Source organism: Bombus affinis, chromosome 1 (assembly GCF_024516045.1).
Source record: "Bombus affinis isolate iyBomAffi1 chromosome 1, iyBomAffi1.2, whole genome shotgun sequence".
Lineage (NCBI taxonomy): Eukaryota > Metazoa > Arthropoda > Insecta > Hymenoptera > Apidae > Bombus > Bombus affinis.
Genome location: NC_066344.1, coordinates 5,913,386 through 5,935,393, shown reverse-complemented (window position 1 = coordinate 5,935,393; position 22,008 = coordinate 5,913,386). Strand labels below are relative to the sequence as shown.

Here is a 22,008-nt window from a genome sequence, read left to right as displayed (position 1 = left end):
TGTCTCTCTTTACGAACCGACGTAATCGACGAGGGAGCGTAAGGGATTTTCGCATGATGTCACCGGTGAAACAGCCCTCTAATAATGTCCCGACGATATCGAACGAACCAGCGATATGCGCGATGGTAACCGGTTAATTATCGCGTTTCTATTTCGGACACGCCCAGGTCTTTTTTAGGGAGAGACAAAGAAGCGGCCTCGAAACCCATTGTCGGAGAAGCCATCGACCGAACTGGATTCCCAAACGAACGCATCTCACGTGAAAGAGAACTAGGTTAGGGAGAAAGAGAAGAAGACACAACGGTGTTGGTGTGGTGCCTTTATAATTTTACGCGCTCGCCAAGGGTAGCTGGCGGAAATTAAAACAGGGAAATTAACTGAACCATCGTTACGAAATACCGAGTCGATGTAACGAACTCGTTTACGCGGTGTTGTGGTGGAGTCGCGAATATCATTTTTAGCTGGAGAAAGATGTAGATTCGATAAAAATTCGTAGATTCGACTTCTTGAGATGTTTTATATACTTTATTGAATCAGAGGTAGTTTAAACTATCGGAAGTTTGAGCTGATTACGCTTCCAAAATCAAATCCTAAGAATCTGTATTAGCTAATATTTATAATGTTTAATGTATCGTACATATGTGTACATGTCTCTCAATTTTTCTTTGATAGAATGGTATACTATCGTTTTTAGTTTTTAAATTTTCATTCTATCAATTACTTGCACCTTTATACGCTTTCAATATTGAAAAACGAAATCATTGTTCATTTGAGCTTGTCTTCTTCAATGTCCCGCTTTTTATAGAATTTTATATTTAAACTTGCATGTAGAAGTTGATTCTCTTTGCATTTTTCTCCTTCCTTCTCCTTCTTGATTTATTACATCCAGGTCTTGAAATTTAAAAAATCATGTAAATTTCAACTTGAAACGAGCTTTATCCTTTTGCTCTTCGTTCATACTTCTCATACGAATATAAATATAAATTACTGCAAAACTGGTTGGAATTTCGTTTCTTTTGATATATCATCTAGATAATTCATTGTTTCATATAAAGTAACCATATCTCTCATTTAACACAAATTTGTCATACACAGAACAATATCTTCGTACTATTTTAACAAGAAATAGAAGCAGAAAGCTTCACTATTTAATTTCATCGACACCGTCAATCACCAAAATTTCAAACTTCAAAGTATTCGATTAACACCGAGGTCAGTCCGATCGAAATCTCCTTAAAATTTCACACATTTCTTCTCGAAACACGTGGCTATGTCCCGTAGTTCGCTAGATTTCGTGAGTGGAGCGTACGAGTGGGATTGATCGCGTGGTTTCCGGCTGGCTACGAAATCGATTTAGCGTCGGATCGAATCAGGTGTAGCCACGCTTCGACGTCGGATAACTTTCGAGGATCGTTCGTCACGTGATCGACGATACGTCACGATGATCGATCACCGAATACAGAGATATGCTCGAGTGTCCGCTCAACGGAATGCAATGGATACAAAGAGGAACGCGTTAGTTTCTCTTCTCTTGTTTTCCGGCCCGTGACGTACCGTATCCTCCTCCCCCGTATCGACGCTGAACTGTCATCCATCTCCACGTTGCCTTCTGGAAATATAAATGGCTTACTGGATACCGCGTTATCTCTGCACGACTTCATATCGATCCTTCCTCGTGCTATCGGTTGAACCTTCGAGTTTCACCAGTTGCGCGATTGTTCTTACGCACCGTATTATCGCGATTATCCGGATTTGTAATATATCGCTTGCTATCTTCTTTTTAGATAGATTTAACATTTATTTATAACTTGATTTTGGTTGGCTTTGATTTTAAATCGGCGTTAGTTTATGTAAATTATTATTCAAACGACGAACGTAGAAACTGTGCCTCTTTAAAATTCAGCGCCTTCTTTAAAATAAATTCATCATTGATTTATCAACTTCACTTCGAAATTAATTCTAGTTTATTTAAATTTATTATTCAATCGGTAGATATTAAAATATTCTAATTTATTTACTTTGACTTTAAATCATTCCTCATCTCCTGAAATTATTATTCATTTGATATATGCACATAGTTAATATATTACAGTAAATGCGAAAGTTAGCTGGGTGCCTTTTTTTTAAAGTCAATTTCCTGTTTACTTCTCGTCTTTATTTTTGAATCTGTCCTTATTTAAATTATTGCTCAATTATATAGAAGTTTGAGATTTCACACGGAGATTCACCGTCCCGTGAAGTTTCAATTAGTCGATTGTCTTTATTTATGGCGACTGAACCACGCCAGGATTTTCCCGGTTTCGTTAATAGGATTTGTGGCGCGAGATCTTTGTAAGTAGATGGTTTTCGAGTCCTTTCAGGCGTCGTTAGTTGGCAGTTATGTATGGGGGCTGCAGAAACTTGCACAATACGGATGATCATTTGCTTGCACAAGGTAAAATTCTTCTGACTTAGAATAAAGCATTGTTTTGTAGGTATAATTTAAAGTCTTCATTATTAATTGTAATCAACTAAATTACAATTTTCAAAATTGCATTAGCTCTCTAGAAATCTACTATTTAGAAATTCATCAATTTAATTAGTTTAAATGTCTAACCTATTTAGAAATGTATCAATTTTATGAGCTCTTTCGTACTACACGATCTTTAATTCACATGTTCTGTGTAATATTTTTTTCATAACAATGATGGCACCAGCACATACATTTTCTTTAAATAAAAAGTAAAATAATATTATTTTCATATACTATGCTATATATTTTCTGCCATAAAGAGTAGTAATAGTACTCGTTAATGTAATAGGAGCTTTGTTATGGATATATACACAGTTTTCCAAAATTATGAATTTACAAAAAACTTCATCAGCATCGACTTCTTGAAAATGATCAACAACGTATTCTCGACATCTATGAATATTTCATTCATTGTTAAACCTTACAAAAGCCAAACTGATTAACTCCACTTTTAACACCATCCTTAATTTCTCAGACAGTTGATTACCGTCCAATTCTGAGGAAAAAAGAACATATTCTTACAAGTTTCTTCTTTGCAAGGAAAGAGCATACATAATGGTAAATTCAAAGACAGGTTAACAAAAATAATATAATATCGCACCCTCATCACATTTCTCTATTTTTCAATTTATAACTATCGATCAATCTGTTATAGCTTCTGAGCAACTCGGTCGATTATTTCGCGCTCGGTGTTGTATATTCTCGATACAAAATTCTTACAGGAACATTAGAGAAACACTTTTCCACTATCAATAAATATTAACAAAAATTTTTTCCCACCACCCAATGAATGTTCTCAAAGAGATAAGAAACAAACTTCGCGTTCGTTTCTGTTTCTCCCTCAGACCTGAACAAATCTCCTCAAGACCTACACACGCTACCTCCACTTCGTCCACGAAAGATTGTTTAGTCATTGCAAAGGCAAAAAGAATCGTTCCGTGCCACGGTGGGTTTTCCACATAGCAGCTAACGAGAGTAAACGAGTCGTAGCAACATCCTACGTGGATAGGCAAGGCGCGTTTACCCGTTTCACAACTCTTTCTCCGTAACGTCACCTCCTACCTCTGCTCCTCCTCCACCTCGCAAGCTGCTCCTCGATTGGAGTAGCTTGGTTCGCGAGAAGTCTGGCTCCCTCTCTTGCTCCATCGGCACCTTCACGAGCTCCGTCTCTCTTGTCACGTTCTACTCGGCTCCGTTTCGATGGTGCAGGCCCAGCATCCGTTAGTCAGAGCTATTCGAATGCACCGATTTCGACCGTAGCTTATCCACTTCACCGACCAATAATTTCACCTCGTGATAGCAGTTTTCTGGCGACTGCGCCTCGCTGATAACCGACCTCCCTTACCGCTGCAACGCATATTCCACCCTCCTCCGCTTTTTCGTCTCTTTGTATCGTTGGTCAACCTCTTGCTCGGTTTGCTTTCCTGCTCGCCAGGCTTCATCGACACCCCTTCGTCCTTTGTCCTCTTGTTCGTGTACACATACTTGCAGCGCTTCGCCTATGCGCTCGACTCGAATTGGATCTCTTTTGTCGGGGTGATAGGGGTTTATAAAAGGAGGACGAGTTTCTTTAGGCAAACGGTTTATTATATGTAGAATAGTCGAGGATTTTTGAATTTGTGGGGTCGAGGAGATTGTAGTTTGGTAGTCGAGATTCGTTGAATTTTTTAGCAGTTGTTTGTTTCGTTGTATTTATTACGAATTTTGGTTTGTTCCTCTTATTCCTTCGATGCGCTTTTTGTTTCATTTTTCGTTTATCAACATGTTTTTAGACTCTCGGGTATGTCAAAATGGAATGGGCAGCATGACATTTTCAAATTACTTTAATTTTTTCTTAATTTCTAATTTATTATTCCTTGATTTAAAATCCTTTCATTATGCAATACATTTGTATATATTACATACAACGTTCATAGTTTTAAACTTTCCATTCGAAGTACATAATCATAAACTAGCATGAGGTGTGTCAATAAATTGTATTTTAATTCACTGACTTTTTCTCATTTTCTGCTGAACTGCGTAATTTAGCGCGTGATAGAATAATTTAACGTGCTATAATTATCCATAGATAAGTGAAAATTTCTAATAAAATAGGAATATCTACCACGTATGAAGAACTTTTCAAATAAGCCATACATTTATGTAAATAAGTTAATAACATATCAGAAAGAAAGATATAAAAGATATCTATGAAGATACTTAAAAATTTGAAAGCAAAAATTTGCAATGTTTAATATGCCTGAGATACATTAGCAACTGCATGATAATCAGTATCTTTAAACTTCTTATCAATGTTACGTATAAAGACATACTAACAGATATAATTTCCTATGTTTTTTCTAACATCATAAATTAATATACATTTAATAATTCAAACATTTTAATACGATGCGAGAATCATTAAACGATTCAACGTGGCCAGAAAATTAAGTAAGACAACGTCTACAAATGTTTAAATAATAATTTAGTTTTTATAGTTCGGCATTTAAGTAATGTTCATGGATAATTCACATCTGGCAACTAATCTCTGTTTCTCAACGTACTAATTAACATACTACGCAAATTATCTACAAAGTTCATCATTAGTTCCTCCAAGATCAGATTAGGATTATACCTGCAAGTAATTACTCTTTCTTCGTAGACTAGATTAACATAATATAATCTGTGGAGGGTATCATTCATACATATGTAGAAAAACACAACATAACCACACATAGAAATACACACATGTGAAACATGTTATCCGAAAAGAGTAATTAACACATCTAGTGTTTTCATATTTGCACGAAAATCTGGAATAAGGGATTTAATACAGACGAAACATTGAAATAATGAAAAAATATTGAATATGAATATTTAACATACTAGCATTTAATGTAACAATTTATTATTTTCTTAATCTGTAGGATTTCAATTTGTCAATCGTCAATAACGCAAGATACGATAAATATAATAAACATTTGTAAATCAGACACCATAAAGAAGGCAAAAACAATTCGACGTGTAATTAATAAATAAATTAATCCATAAATATTTCAAAGTAACATCTAACCAAACAACACCGTATATCACTTAAACAATCATCCTCCAAATATTTTCTTCAAATAACACCAAGCCTGTAACAAGGACCAGATTTCTGTTAAAAAGAAATATCCATACAGCACCAGATAAACCGAAGTCTCGTGGAACGCGACAAAATCACGGTCGTTCTCGAGACAGGATGTGACTGAATCGAGCAAGTTATTGCGACGACTAAGTCCATAAAGGATAGCTAGCGAGGACGCGCGATATTCAGCGCGAAACAGAAGAGCCCAGGCAGCTGGATTGTGGGAGGAAAGGTAGGTGAGAGCGAAGAGATTGGAAACTGTATCGCTGGACGCGGAGGAAGTTTCGAACAGCTTTGCGTAGGACAATATGGTGATCGTTTCAAGTTGGAGTCTCGTTACCAGAAGGTGTATACTCTGTATAGGATACTGTCATTGCATGGGCACGAAGAAACAACCAAATAATTGTTGCTCACTCATGGTTATCTGTAAATAGATGCCTTACGAAAGCAACTAGATCTATCGACGATGAAATAAACGTAGTTAGTTGACACTCAGCTATCCTCGTGAAGTCATGGCTCGAACTTACTATAGAAGCCTATACTCCACTTATATGAACTTTACTCGTTACTTGTCTAATTAATCGAACGCTAATTGAGTTGCTATTATTTGAACTAATACAGGACATCACTCCAATTCCGTTCAAATAGAACGTAAACGTACAGTAGAGCATTGATTTTTCTCTAAACGTATATTATTCACATTTATTTCCACTACTTTAAAACGCATATTTTACGTTAAGATTGATTTATTTGACGATGTAAATCATTTGCCGTTCCATTCTCCATAAAACATCCGATTTATTTCATGTTAATGCATCGTATTATGCTGCATGAATTCATTGTCCGGTAAATGTGTGTATAGTATATTTTTGATATGAGACAACGATTTTCAAGCTTTTTCATCTGACGGCACACGTAAACCAATTGTTGAAATTCTGCAGCATACCCCAAATGTAAAAAAATATATTTTAAGAAATGTTATATTTGATTCAGGACAGTGAATTCGCACCGATTATTATTTTGTTTACTTGACGATTGAAGGGATTTGGTTCAGTGATCATGGTTAAATAGTCAGATATTGCGTGTTTTAAAAGTTCTTGCGACATACCAGTTAAAAATTGCGATCATACTATAAACAAAGAATTTATTCATGAACCGATACGCAACTATTTTGCTCGCAAAATTCCTAAATTCCTAAAGTTCCTAACACTATTATGTATTTGCGAGCAAATGTTTGAGGAAGTTCTGTGATATGAATGCGAACTTCTATTGACCAAATTCCTACCAATAGCTAGTTTCCCGACAGATTCATATAAATGGGGCTCTACTGTATCGCTCGTGATTCGTTTCTGCTTCTTTGGACTTTCGTTTACCCGAGTTTCGATTGTGACTTCTCTGATGGCGGATTAAGAGGGCAACGGGGCCGGAACAGGCGGAGAGTCACGAGAGAGTCGGGCGATATTCGTGGAACGAGCGGAATTTATTAGCGCTGCCGAGCAACGGTGATTGCAGCTGATTGGAATTGATAGTTACCATTGCTCTAGGCCCCCTGACTGGCCGATCATCACAATGTATTATTATGATATCTACGCGAGACCGTTTGGACGGTGTGCTCGTTTTTCATTGATCCGCCAGACGTAGGCGCGTGCAATCGCGGAAGGAATTTTGAGAGGCTGATATGCTCGATCTCTAAAGTCACTTGGCAAGTAATGGATGGAAGTGTTTGTGTTCGTGTTTTAATATTGCGTAGGCGTGTCGCTGATAATTGGCATATTCGATCAACTGTTTTGTTAGTTTTCCAAAAATTTAAGTTTTCATGATATTATAGTTCGGTTTGTAGATTATTGGATCTTCGATAACCTTAAACATAATATTTATTGAAATAAATTTCAAAGTGCAATATAATTTCATTTTTTCGAAGAAAAATTAAGGGACGTCGTTATTAAGAAAATCAATGAAATGAATTATATTACTTACAATATGAAGCGTATACTCTAATCAGGAAATTACTAAAACCACATACTTCCTCTTTTTTCTCCTTATTCTTTAGGTATACAATACCAAATCACAATAAGATTTCTTTGGATTTTAAATTACGAAGAACCTTGTATTTTAATAAGTAATATATTTTTATCTAATAAATAAAAACATAACAACCAGTACCTCTAAGCAAATGTAACTGTTGTCTGCGTTTAATTTTCTAATTAACTGCATTGTAGTGTGCCCATGGTTTGTGCGTATCGATTCAGTAGAATCGACTGTCTGACACAGTAGTAGTTACGAACTTCAGATGGACATACATGACTCTCATCTAAAAAAAAAATCTGTTCTGTTTAAATACAATACGATTTTGAATCTATTGTACGAAATATCTCATTGACAGCTCTGAATGTACATCATGTAATCGAATGGAGCTTTTAGCACGACTGGCTAATACCTGACGGGTGTCAAAAGGATTACAGACTTCTATTGAAACGGGAGATGGTCATTTCAATTTTCCTTTCAAATTCAAATTCATTTCTAAGTCGATCTCTGAAAACATGCAACACCATCCAGTACTTTCTTTTCGCTGTCGAAAAATTCTCTCTAATCACCGGAACGTAATTATCGTATGGCAACGAATAAAAAATTGTTTAAACGCACGAGTATCATCGAAATACAGGATATCGTTGCAATATCTTCTCGAATCGTTTGGTCGCGACCAAACGATCATTAACTTCTCGGAACAGGACTGGAGAGTATCATAATGCAGCTGCAAAAAAACAGCTCCATTAGAATATATATTATTACAAAAAAAAGTCGAACGATCAGCGACTACGTATAGTTAGGTGTTCGGATCTTAGGCGAAGAAACGATCGACCTTGCCTCGATCGAACGCTCGGTAATAATAAAACGATCCATGAACACCGCATGAAAAATATTTAATAGTCTGAGGGAATACTAACGATAAACTTCGATTTCCTGCTGCATCTGAGAGAGATCAGATATTGAAAAGTTCCACGCGTTATTCGCGTTAATCTCGATCATGGTCGGACGACGCAAAGAAGCAGGATAAAGGAAGGAGGTTATAGTTTTTGTTAATCCGACGATCTTGATGACGAAGATTCAGCTGTTCCGAGCGTATCATATTGAAAATAGCCTAGGAAAGGATGCACGGAATGCTGTATCATACCGGTTAGCGATTGATCAACAAAGATGACTTGTTACTACCGTCGACAGTGGTATCTCGAAGCACGGGATACCATTTTTATCGAGATGTTATCGAACGCGTATTTATTGAGCAGGAAGAGTACACACACGCAAGAACGATCCGAGCGCGGATTTCGATGGGCTATCGCGCTTTATTAGGTTTCAAGAACTCACTTACGTGACTGTCTTTCGCGACGCTCGTACATCATTGTAATTGCTTATGAACCCGCTATATGTTATACGTAACACGGTAAAAGTTCGATCTTAAAGTTTCTGCCCGACTTGGTTTCTGCATTCCTTTACGTAGATCAAATCGAAGAATATCGATAAAGAATCCCTGGATACGTGGATTTTTATAAATTTCTTTCTGTTCCAAGTACATGTATCTCTGCGTGTCTGACTACATTTGGTTTGCGAGCTCATACGAGTTATGGAAACTTACCAATGGCGCCGGAAATCCATCGTCTGTGCACGCATCGAAGTCCCTGGGGCCTCGATCTTCCAACGACGAAGTCACTACTGCTCGACGACGTACATACGCACCTGAAATTTTCTTTCCGATCTTCTGTCTTATTATTATTCATCAAATTAAAGTCCTTCTTTCTCTATCCAATCATATGTGTTATCTGTACCGAGTGTTCGCTAAAAATATTCCATTTTAATGATCTAACTCCGTTCGTTGCAAAGTTCCGGATCACAATCATTTCACGAAAATGACCATTTCAATTTCATATTTCGAGGATATTCGATACAATTAGATTCTTACACTTAGCTTCACACCTAGAGGAACGGTTCAACGATTTCATCCTCTTTCTCGCTCTCTCAACGTATTCCTGTCCTTTTCTTTGTTTGCCTGGTATCATTTTCGCGCGAAAAGGAAACGGCTCTCCGTCGGACGCCCACGTGCCATGTGCTCGTTTCAACCGCTCGTTTTTCGTAACCCGCGACGCGAATGACCCGTGACAAACTCGCATACGGAGCTCGTACCGGTTCGTTTATGAAACCCGACACCTTTGGCATTAAAACCGCATTATATGCTCCTTGGGTAGCGGAGCTGGCTCGATGGACTCCGATCTGGAACCGGAAGCGCAACACCTGTCAGACTGTTGCGCGTGGGCCTCCGTTAACCGCGACGTGCTTTGACTTTCGACAGGATTTTCATTCGGATTACGAAATCGTAGTATTTTCATCGACGTTTTGCTCTCGATGGAATTAAAAGATACGGAAAAATTTCAAATTTGTGAATCGATAAGACAGCATCTTTCTGCAAGACCAAGACATTCCAATTGACCAGGGTACACGAGAGTCCACACCTCGATATTACGCTTCGACGAAGGTTTGTTTATCGATCGAGCTATACATGCTTCGAGGCGGCCTTTCTCTCACGTTCTCGGCTCGCAGGAAGTTGGCAAATCCTCCTTTTTTCGTTCCGTCTCTGTTCCTCCGGTTCCCTCGGCCTCGTTCGCCTCGTGCTTCTCTATCGTTCGCTCTTTTTTCGCCTGTTCTTTCTTCTACGCTCTTTCGCCGTGCTCGTGCAGTTTCACGTCCTTTCTTCGTCTCACTGCCCCCGTTGCACCTCCTCCCTCGATCGCGCGCGTACCAAGCCTAATCGTCCACTTTGCCGATACGGTGAAAACGCGATTTATCCTCGTCACGCGTCACAAGGCACGACCGCTGCGAATCGAACTTGTCAGTCAGTGGACGATCTCGCACTCCGAGTATCTTCTCACGAGGAATAGTCCAAACGAGCTTCGACACCTGTTAATAAGATCATTTCTCCGTAGCTTCTTCTGTTAGCATTCCCCTAGTATCATCAACGTATACGAAAATATGTTTTCTTTCAAACGAACGAGTTTAGAACGGTCCGTGGTTCACTGGATAGAACGTCACGTTGTCCCGTACATAAAGCTCGTTCACTGTATCCCTGGTCTGGCCACCGCGCCGTAAGGTATCCCATCTTCTCCGAGCTCCTTTTTCCTCCATCGATCCCCTATCGATCCGCGTGATCATAGACCTTGCCGGTAATCGTCGGAAATGCCGGTACTCTCGATTACCCAGTCAATTTCCCGTAAAATTCGAATCCATGGCAACAGAGAAACGATAGTCACGTTGGAACGTCGTTCGCGAGGAAATTCTTCGATCGAAACGAGATTTCAAACTCGAGGTTCAACGAGCCTGAAACACGACCCCGACGAACGCGACGCGAACATCCGTGAAAATGTTACACGAACGTCGAGAAGCACGAGATAAGGAGGGTCGCGGATGGCACGCGCGAACTGGGAGGTTCGAATCGGTCGGAGATTCACAGGGTGGCTCATCCAAGGGATGACCTTGCCCTAGGACAACTCGGTGCTCCTCCTCGTCGGGGCATCGGCGAACGACTGAGGGCTGCAGACGCCGGGCCCCGGAACTGGGGACCCGACACGCCACGATCCGCTCGAGCACTGCACCGTGTTTCAGGACCAGTTCGGCCGCTTCACTTGGCTTCGAAGGAAGGATGCCGTGCGTGGTTGCTCACTCCTCGCGTTGCCCCTCGATCCCCTCCTCTGGCTCCCTCCTCTGCCTTCACCAGCCTCCTTGCTCGCTGGCTGCTACTCTCGCAACCCCCTCCCCACGTCACTCGTCGAGATCGCCCCCCTTTCGAACGCGTTGCCCCCTTGTGCTCGCTGACGAATCTCTTCTTTCGCGAGAACCTCGAGTTGGCTGTGGTCAGGGGACCGAACGCGCCGAATCGAACCATCGAAGCTTTTAGATGCCCGCGAGGGTGACTCAGAGATCGAACTCGCTTTTGCTTGCGCGTGTTTCTCTTCTACAATCTCGGCAGTGGTATTTGGCGTTAATTGGATATAATGTTTCTTTAAAAATACGTAGGTTTGCTATGACTCAAGGAAGATGCGACGAATAAACGATTTCATTCCAATTTGATTTTGATCGATTTGCAGCTGGTTTTTCTTGGTTTACTAGAATTACTGGAAAGTGGAACTACTTCCTTATTTCTGCAGTCCCATTCGATCGCTAATGTATATTTTAATCTATATACGAAATAGATTTATGATAAAATCAAAGCATAGTATAATTTAGTTTTTCTTTCTATTACAATGTACATGTAAAATATTGGTATATTTATCAACTTTACTTTGTAATTACAATCACGCCTATCATCTATATTTGTCTCAAATGTATCCGGTAACGTATAGATTGTCTGCGTGTTAAATGATCTAGCAAGACGCGATAACTGATCGAAGAGTTTACAGAAACTTTTAAATTCAATATAATCGAGTTACTGTACGCTTCTCATGGGTTTCATTCATTTTAGTTCTAGTGCATTGACGCCTGTAACGATTCTTGAACGGAGATTTTAGTTACAACGTATCCTTCTTTCTTATCGATATCCTGTCTTGCCGCTTTTATGTACGCTACATTTGACGTGTCTTACATAGATAATCAGCCGGTACGAGCTTACCGCGATTTGCAATCATCGCATTTTCGTTTTATCAGCCTCTACAGAATCCTGCCCCTTCGTCTTTCTGACGTATCAGTCTCGCAGATCTTCGTTTGTAAAACATTAATCTACAGCTAGTACTGCTGCCGCCCGGTCACTCGAAAGTCATCCTCCTATCTTCGTTGAATCTCTCGCGGATCGATTCGAATTTGACAAACTTGCAGCCGGTGCAGCGGTGACTGGAATATCGCGAGTTCTCGCGTTGCCTACCGTTCCACCGTATCTGTACGCGAGATCTCTCCCCGTTCGAACATGTTGCACGGCGTAGTAGCAATCCTCCTCTTTCGTTGAACCAGCCGATGCAGTACGACGATCGTAGTAAGCCTGCCAAGATAGCTTGCCCCCTTCTTCCGTTGCTTTTCCTGCTGCCAATCGCATCCTGGATCCCCCCTGCGAACCTGATGGCCCACCTGGGCCCAACCTCTTCGCGTCCGACGGGAGCCAATCGCCGTGTCTAACGTACGATCTAATGTCTTGGTTGTAACGGGTGTCGAAAGTGGAGGGAGATCGATCCTGTTGCTTGTATTGCATCGCACGCACATACTATGTTCTACGTCCGACAGACTGGATTGTTACAGGGATCGAGCTTCGAGTAGAAAATACTTGACATATTTCTGATTCTTCGGGTTTCAATCGCGTTTTTATTGCTAGTAGTTTTATTTTAACTAATTACCACCATTAACTTTATCTGTATTTCGTTCCAAGGTTTCGCGAGCATTCCAGTTCACTTTCTGCGGCCAGACTTCAAAAAATAGTCGCGTTTCCCATCTGCCGTTAGTTTGCCCTACTAACGTACTGATAAAAACACGATCGGAGCTTGAGAATTCACAAATATATCATCTAAACATCGGGGCAAATTTGAACAAGAAATCTCCTTTCTCGTCTGCCCTACATGTCACTTAAAGGATCACTGATATGTCGTTCAACAACCGTGAAAGATTAAAATCCAGAAAATACTTGTTACGAGAGTTTCATGATCGACTTCTGGGGGGAGTTGTCGAGGATTTTACACGATTTCGTGATGGATTTGAAATAGCACTGTAAATATTGGCGCCAGAAGTAGCGGTTTAGGTATGTTGGTATAATAGGTGTGTTGGTGTTTAAGGTAAGGTTCAACAGGTGTTGGCCTACCGGCAGGAAGTTAGAGATGATTGTAAGTAAGTTAGAAATTCTTTTGTTACAGCTTTGAGAATATTTTATGCTTCGTTTCATAGGGAAATAAACAAAAATGTTAGGAAAAAGAAGAAACATATTTGAGCAGGAGAATTGATGTATTAAATTGATTATTTCGACAAGTCAGTCACATTGTATGGATAAGTGGAGATACTAGTTTATACACGGAAATTTAATTAAATCCCTCATACACTATGCTTACATGTAAAAATGTAATTTCATTAAGATCGTCGTTTAATACAACTTACATTTAGTACAAAACAGCAGTATCGAGTATATGAGCATAGCGTCAATAGAGTAAAACATAATATAGCACATCGAGTATAACAATATGTAAGTGCTAATATAAAAGTACTGACTCACTTAGAAACTTTGAAATTATTATCCAACTAACCTTTCGATACATCAAATTTTTAAGAATTTAATTTAATACTTGAATCAATACCAATCAGAAAACCAACGGTTCGTCGAACCGTACCAAATCGATCTTCATCGATTAATAAATCTAAATATCTCTCATTCGTAAATATCTTATATTACGAATCACAGGACCACCTCAATTTTATATCCTGATCGTTCGCTGCATTATCTTCGATCGGCAATTTAACAAGACTGGATCTCGTTAAAATCGTTGACCGTGTAATTAGCATGGACACGTTAATTGACCCACGTGCTCGGCTATATAGCGGGGCCACAAAGTAGGCGACACTTTGTTTCACTGTCCGTTGACCCAATTGCCACAAGAATGCCAACGTAAAACCGTAAAAATGATGACTTTGATCGCTAGAAGTATGAAAACATAAATGTCGTCACGGTTCACTTGGTGATATATTGTATCTACGGCCGCGTATGTGGCTCTAATAAGCATTTAGCTGTTTCCATAGAATTTTACGATACGATCAGCATAATTTGTCGCACGTAGGCACGACCCGTTGCGATACCGACAGCACTAATTCATTAGCCAGCGTTTCTTTCTATCCGTTTTTTCTATCCGCACCCGCTACGCGTGAACTCAATATCTGTATTACGCCGCGAGATTCTGAATCGCCAGCGGAACAACCTGTTCCCGCGAACACGTTGCTAATGCGTACGGCTTTGTGTACGTGGATTTTTCTACTGATTTCCCGCGCACGTACTCTGCGATTAATGGCGCCTCTGCAAACATCTACTTGTCCTTGTTTCGACGTCGACGATGTAGCCACGACAGTTTTCGCTTCTGTCATCATTAATAAAATTTTCGGTAATATTTCATGCTTCTATGAGATTGTGGAATTACGGATTAATTGGTTGTTTTTCGAAGATTAAAGATATTTGTTGTTCGCAGATGTTTACTGTAAACGTATATTTAATAGAAATAATAGAAATGTGTTTAGTAGAAACATAAAGCAATATTATACAGCGTAAACAACCATTCGAAGTATAATAATAGATGTTAAAAATGATCCCACTTATCCGAGACGAAGCTTGGTAATATAGAGAATATCCATGAAAGCTGTCTACAGATGATTGAATATCTTCATGAGCAACCGCAGCTGTCGTGTCGCATTCAAGATACTATTCTTCATCAAATGGAAATTTAAATTCATTTTCTATTCATTTTATATAGTATGAAATTAAATATACAACTTGCTATAATTATAAATTATAGAGACAGAATAAAAGAAATTTAAAATTAAATTACATTATCACGAGCAAGAAAATACTTTCCAATTGCCCTGTCCCCATTCAATCACGAAAACTGAAAACTCATCGTTGGATAATTACGCTTCAAGCTTCCAATAACCAAAATAGAAAAAGAACTATCTAACCAAGCGTATAGAAGCTACATGAAAAATAGAACAGAACATAAACCTATTCGATATCTTTTACTTTTGATAAGCGATTAATTGCTATCGAAGTGTTTCAATGAAAACATCGTTAAAAAGGACAGTGCGATTACCAAACGAAAAACAAAAGAAAAAAAACGTTCACATACACGTTGACAGTGTAGAGATGTACACTTACATACTTGGTCGAATCTTTTCCAATTTTTTTTTTTTTTTTTTTTTTTGTTCGTAATCCGAATAAAAACGTTCATGGGAGGTTGAAGATTACGATGCGTCGGCATCTTTGATATTCAGATCAGAGATTTCTGGCTCGCGTGTGCAATTGCACCTGCGCATCGTAACGTCGATGCATATGCAGAACGTTTGACGTTACGGAATGAAGAGTACAACGTGCACGATGCTACATGTTCATGCCATTAATTTGTTTCCCGTGCGTACGCCGATACCGCCCGCGGTTGAATTATTCATAAGTATTCAACAGGCCACTTTCTGACAACCAGATCAAAGCTGACATTAAACGGATCGCATTCGGCCGATTTGCGGAACCGTGGAAAGAATTTTCTCGGAATTCTCGATTCTTTCTCGGCTATTCAGGTACTCGAATCTTGAGAGCATAAAGGCGAAGCTGCTGTTTTTGCAAGATGCAAAAAGATTTACATTTGCTATAGAGAAAACGCTACATAATAAACGATTTCTAGGACGCCTTAAAAAGATATCGATGATATAATAACGTATCACGGTTCAATTAATGCTTTGTTACATTGTATGCGCTTCACGGAAGTGTCTAGTCTGTTGCTGATGTTACATTAACGCAGAAGCTGCAAGTAATGAAAGATGCGGAAGAAATTAAATTGCATCTCGATAAGATAGTACGTGGATAGCATATTTTTCAGAATATTTGTTAAGCATTTGCAAAAATATATCATGCTTTTTTTACTATTTCGCTTCAACTATAATCAGTATAATTCGATGCGTAGTTACCCTTTTTTAGGAGCTTTTTCACATAATTAATTTTCAAAGTACAACGTTGCCCGTTGAAATACGTAGATGTATTATATATTATAAATTTTCTAAAAATACATCTACAAAGGGTTGTAAAAAATAATTAATATTATGACAGTCTATAGTTTCGGAATATTCAAAGTTGCGGTAGAATTAATATCTAAACCAAAAATCAAATAGAATTTTGTTTAAATGGGTTCGACCGTCGCAGTATCTTAGATTAGAAAATTGCTCTCCTATAAAACAAAAAATATATAACTTATCTTTTATTTGTTCTTCCTTTATATAAGCAATCACAAACTCAACATTTCCAATACGCAACATCGAAAGTGAAACAATTAAAATAAGGATAATATCAACCTTTTCCACGCTCGAAAGACTCAACGCACGAAGCAAAGAAAGGATGAACCTGAAGAACAGACAGTCTCGCGTGATGCTCATTTCTCCGCCACGCATACATTTCACGAGGGACACGAGCTCTTCTGTAAGAGTCGCTCTTCCTATCCCTTAATTCCTTGTTCTGTCATTGTTCCTCGTTGTCGTGTTGCAACTCCGTTCTCAAGGAGGACCCCCTGCGAAGTTGATCCACCGGTAAATATCGAGCTGCAGGTGTTGTGGCGCGGCTTCTCGGAGATGGCAAGGCGCCTGGGTACGTACGTATACGCGGCGCATACGCGTCGCGACGCGGTATGCGTATACGATGTCATCTGCTGACCGGTTTGAGCTGATAGAAACGCGCCACCGTGGGAAGAAGGAGCTGTTGAAGGGGACAAAGTATCGTCTGAAATGGACGTAGAAAAATGCAAAGAAATATTGGACAGTAATTTCTATGGCTGTGAAGTAGAGTTAGATTTGCAAGAGGAGCTCTTTCAGCTACGCTGACCGAGTTTCGAAGGTCCTTTGCCTTGTTCTTGCAAGTAGTCTCTGGGTCAGTGTTCCGAGTCAAAATTTGAATGGTTGTGTTTGAATGTGTGGATATTTAGGAAGGAACATTTGATCTTGTTCTTTACATCGTTTCTTGGTATTTAAAATTATGGTTGAGCCTAGAACCTGAGATTTGGGTTACGTAATTATTGTCTAATTTATTCACGTCTTTGCAATCATCATATTACAAATTAATCTGTCCATGGAAAATTACGATATACGAAACAATCTCAAGCGGAAGATGTAATTCATTGAAACATAATATTTCCATCTGGCAACCGAACACATTTATTTAATTTTTCATTCATTTATTACTAAGCTGCAAACGAAGTTTATGCAAATTTATACTTCCATGAGCATTTCTAATATTTTTCATATTATATGCGTTCAGCGTGTATGTATACGTTTTATTACCTATGAATGCACAAACTTCCACAATCCATTCATTACATACGATAATTATTAGGATGCCCATATCTTTTCTTTAACTATATTCCTTTGCATAAACAAGACTAGTGTATTGCAAAAACGATAAAAGTTTATCTGTAATTTTAAACAATTTACTAATAAATCTATTGTGGTGGCCAATGTGACTGAAAGCGATTAGTTAAAAGGAAACATTGCTGAAATCCAGAAGTATTTGGGACGATCTTAACCTCCCCTGTACTCTCTGCACAACCGGGATCAACCCTTCAGCACCTTGCAACAAGAGATCCGTCTAGAAAATATTGGTCAGACAGGTTCGCGCCAGCTGGACAATATTTCGACGGCGCTCGCTGCTCTTCGCTGGGGGTCCTCTACATTTTTGGTGCCTATGGGAAAATCTTCCGCGATTTCTTACTACGCAACGTCAAGACAGCTGTCTGAAGTTTTTAAGGTTTAGCTTCATGCAAATCAGACACTAGACCGCTGAATTTATTGGCTTCGAATGTCACGTCATCAAAGACAGCAGCGAGAAAATCGTGATACGCTTCTGGTCCCCCGTGGGACTTGGTTCCTTGACGATCTTTTCCTCGAAGCTTTCCTGTTTGATTTTTTTCTAGCGTTCGTGAGAATGAACCGAGGATTCTGATGTACGTATATGAGAATTCTCGTTGACCTGATGACATGAACAATTTTCCAATTGGAATATAATTAAAATAGGCAGAGAGAGAAACAAGTATTACAAAAATGAATAAAGTTCTAAGATAAAATCGTAAAATACTTTCGTTAATCGTTTATTAATTTTTATTGATTATTAAATTCTATTGTATATTCACGTTGACACTTTGTATAATATTAATAGAATATTATTTAGCAATGAAAAAATGTTTCTTTCACGATTTACGTAATAGTCTTTGAATTTGTAGCGTTTCTAATAATATGTCGTTTATGTGTATTCCTACTAACCGTATTATTGCTTATCGTTTTTTAAAATTCAATTTAATCCCATCATAAAATTCTATTACGCATACATTCGTATGATGCTTACAGAGATTAATCATCATTTTCGTAATAAAAGTATATCTTGTTAAAATTAACCAAGTGTCGAACTGACAAAAGACGAACAGTTTATGTAATTGACGTTTATGTAATACCAGTTCACTGATTTTCTCCAGTCCCTGGTAATATATTTGGTTCGTATAATAATTCAGATAAGTAGTTTCGATCAATAAGAATTTGTTTAAACAGAGTTCACATAAACAGAGTTCTACTATACTCTGACATAATACACTATACATAGTTCATAATACATTAACAAAATACGTTAAACTAACTAAAATTCCCACCCTTTTAACCTACAAAAATCCTCCACCTGCCTACAGTGATTTCAGCTCATGCATTTTTTAAATTTGCTCCCACGGGTATCATTGGCAATCATCACCTCGGTCCATAAAATTCGATCCACGGTTTCCACGCGACGGGGTCTCGTCTTAAACGGATAAGCTGGAATCCCGGCGGATTTTCCGCGTGAGTAGCGTGCAAGAAACACGACCGACGAAATCTCGAACGTTTAATCTCCGAGCAGCCTTACCTCCCGGTCATCGTGGTCCCGTCCAGCTTTATGCAAATGCGCGAGACTCGGTGACGGGGTTGCAGGGAGGGACACGAGGACGTCTCCTATGCGACGCGCCGGTTCGCATTATGTACACTGTACACCATCCGGACAGAGAGATGGTGGTTACGTTTCTTCTCTCGCACCCCATAAATTACCGGGCGTACAACATTTAATGGGCCGGTGCCTATGCCGGGACCAGGTCCCTTTGCTACCTTAACGCCATATCGCGTGTTTAGCGCCGCGGGGCACTCACGAGCGGAAAATACACTCAGCGACGACAACTTTATTTTATTCAGCCTGCCCCGACGTCGATAAGAACGAATATACAAGGTGTCCGGTAACCATAAACGGCGTTACTGCCGACCAGGATATGATTACTCGCGCAGAGGTATGATGAAAATGTAGAGTAAAGTTTCTGTACATGAGGCTTCAGTTTCAAGAAGGACGATTTCGATCATCTGCTATTAATTCTAAATTTCAACTTGATAAATTTCTCTTTATGCTATTTGCTAAGTCAACAGTGTATTTTAGATGGAAAAACTAATATACGCTAACAGATATATTAATATTTTAGCAGTAGAATGAAATTAATCAATATTTTTGCTTTCGACCAATTAAGAGGACTGTGTAATAATTATTTAGTTTACAGGGCATAACTATATGCGAAATATTATGCTTGACATTTTGAACATTGTTGACATTGATCACAATTAATTTCTACATTGATGAAATTAATTTTAAGAAAGGATACTTAATCTTATCATCAATGAAATTGTTTGAATCGAATTAATTAAAAGAGATTAGTAGTACAAATCGACAGAAAGTAGGATGAAAGTATTGATATTATCCTTGTTTATTAATTCAAATATGAACAGAAACAGAAGTTCAGAATCCAAAAATGCAGCAGAATCAGAACTTGGACTAAGTCACGCGCATATACATACGGAGTAAATTTTCAAAGTCGTTCCTCTTGAAAACAGAGCCTCATGTGTGATAAATTTGTCTTACTTCTTCCATTTACTTTTTTATGAGGAATCATCCATTGCTCACTCGATGATGTCATCAGTTACTGGACACCTTGTATGCTATAGCTAAATACTATTCCAATGCTATAGCGTGTTTCATATTTAATTCATTATTTGTTCTAGTGAAACAAAATGGATCATATATAATTCAATAAAATAATATAAAACGAAAGATGTTGTGAATCTATTATTTCCTTAAAAAACGAAAGGAACTTTTGGAACAACCTAATACATACACATGTACATGATTTTTGGCGCTTTGGTGGATAGTAATTCATCGTTTGATTTCATAGAATGGTTCGTTGTAAAGACCTGTGTGCGGACTCGTAAAGAAACAATAAGATGAATTAGGAAAATATTAGTTTTAATTGATTTCAATAGCAGTTGATTAGTTATTACTATTTGGTTGATGCTTGCGTAATGTCGTTTTACTGAAGCTTCAATTTGATGATTTAATACCCATTAAGTTATATTCTACTACATACATTAGTTACTTCAGTAGTTTTGAAATCAAAACTCTAACTGGTGCTAATAATTTCTACAATTTTTTATCCTTTTCTAGTTTTAAAATAGAAAAATTTCTTACATTGGCAAAGACAAAAAGCAATTGATGTAGAATTTATTACAGGAACGATGCAGTTTCCTTGTCGTAATAATCTTTAGAAATGTGAATTGTGTCGGGCCAACTCCCCCTTTCAGTTCAAAAATTACGCGAAGCCTATTCATATAGTATAAATGGGGTATAGCCTTAAACCAGTTTAGTAAAACTCGATTCTCTGTTAGCTTTGATGTCTGACCATAGAAATAGAGACTACAAGCTTTCTTTCGTATTGCCTGCAGCTATGCTATGTGCATTCAAATACATTTCTAAAATTTGTGTATGTTGAAAAATTGTAAAAATTATAAATGTTATCGCGCGTTATAAAACATTTGAGGAATAAATTTATTATACGAAATAAGCAATGCCGAAATTCCAGAAGATTTTTCTTTCATAGCAAATTGTTGGCTATATTTATTATGAAAATTCTTGACTTTGCAATATCGAGGAATTTAAATGATAAACAGTGTAAGTGTCAGAAGCAAAGCTTTCTAATAAAAACAAAAAAAACGTATATCACTTACATAATATAGTTTATCACTTGAACACTGTAGACCTCTAGTCTTTACAGACTTAATGAGAATAAATGGTAAAAACATGTATTGTATGAACTAAATTTATTTAATTCATTTCTTTCATTTTTCTCAAACACAGATTAATTAGCACTTATGATCATACACTCCCGTTCATAAGTACTAGGACACCTTTTGTTTGGATTTATAAGAACTATTTCAGCGAGTTATAGGAAAAGCATAATGTATTAAAAATCTTTACGTGTACATCCCCATAATCCCCTAATCTAAATTTTATACAAACGAACTCCGAGTAGCAAAATTAACACAATTGCCAGAATTAGTTAAAGCAGCCGTCGAGAGACATAAATGACATAAATATGAAGAAATTCAATGTTATTATAATATATGTATAAAGATAAGATTTTTCTATAATAACCCTAAACATATGGATTCTTCGTTTAAAATTCAGCCATCTTTACATTAAGTTTCAAACCAGATAATACTGTAGAAATAGTTTTCTAATCATTCTCGAGGATAACTTCACCTTCTGCAAGTGTCTTGATACTTATGGATACGAGCATATCTCTACCTCGCGATG

The 22,008-nt window shown here is 38.2% G+C and overlaps 1 protein-coding gene and 1 long non-coding RNA gene across 2 annotated transcripts in view; one reads left to right on the top strand and one right to left on the bottom strand.

Annotated features, from left to right (window-relative positions):
• LOC126920935 (uncharacterized) overlaps positions 1-9,371 on the bottom strand; it is a 216,223-nt gene extending 206,852 nt beyond the window's left edge. Inside the window, exon 1 of the long non-coding RNA XR_007712149.1 lies at positions 9,250-9,371. This is a non-coding gene — a long non-coding RNA (uncharacterized LOC126920935). The remainder of the gene's footprint in view (positions 1-9,249) is intronic.
• Positions 1-22,008, top strand: part of LOC126920897 (protein cortex-like) — a 250,975-nt gene that overhangs the window by 217,923 nt on the left and 11,044 nt on the right. The window lies entirely within an intron of this gene.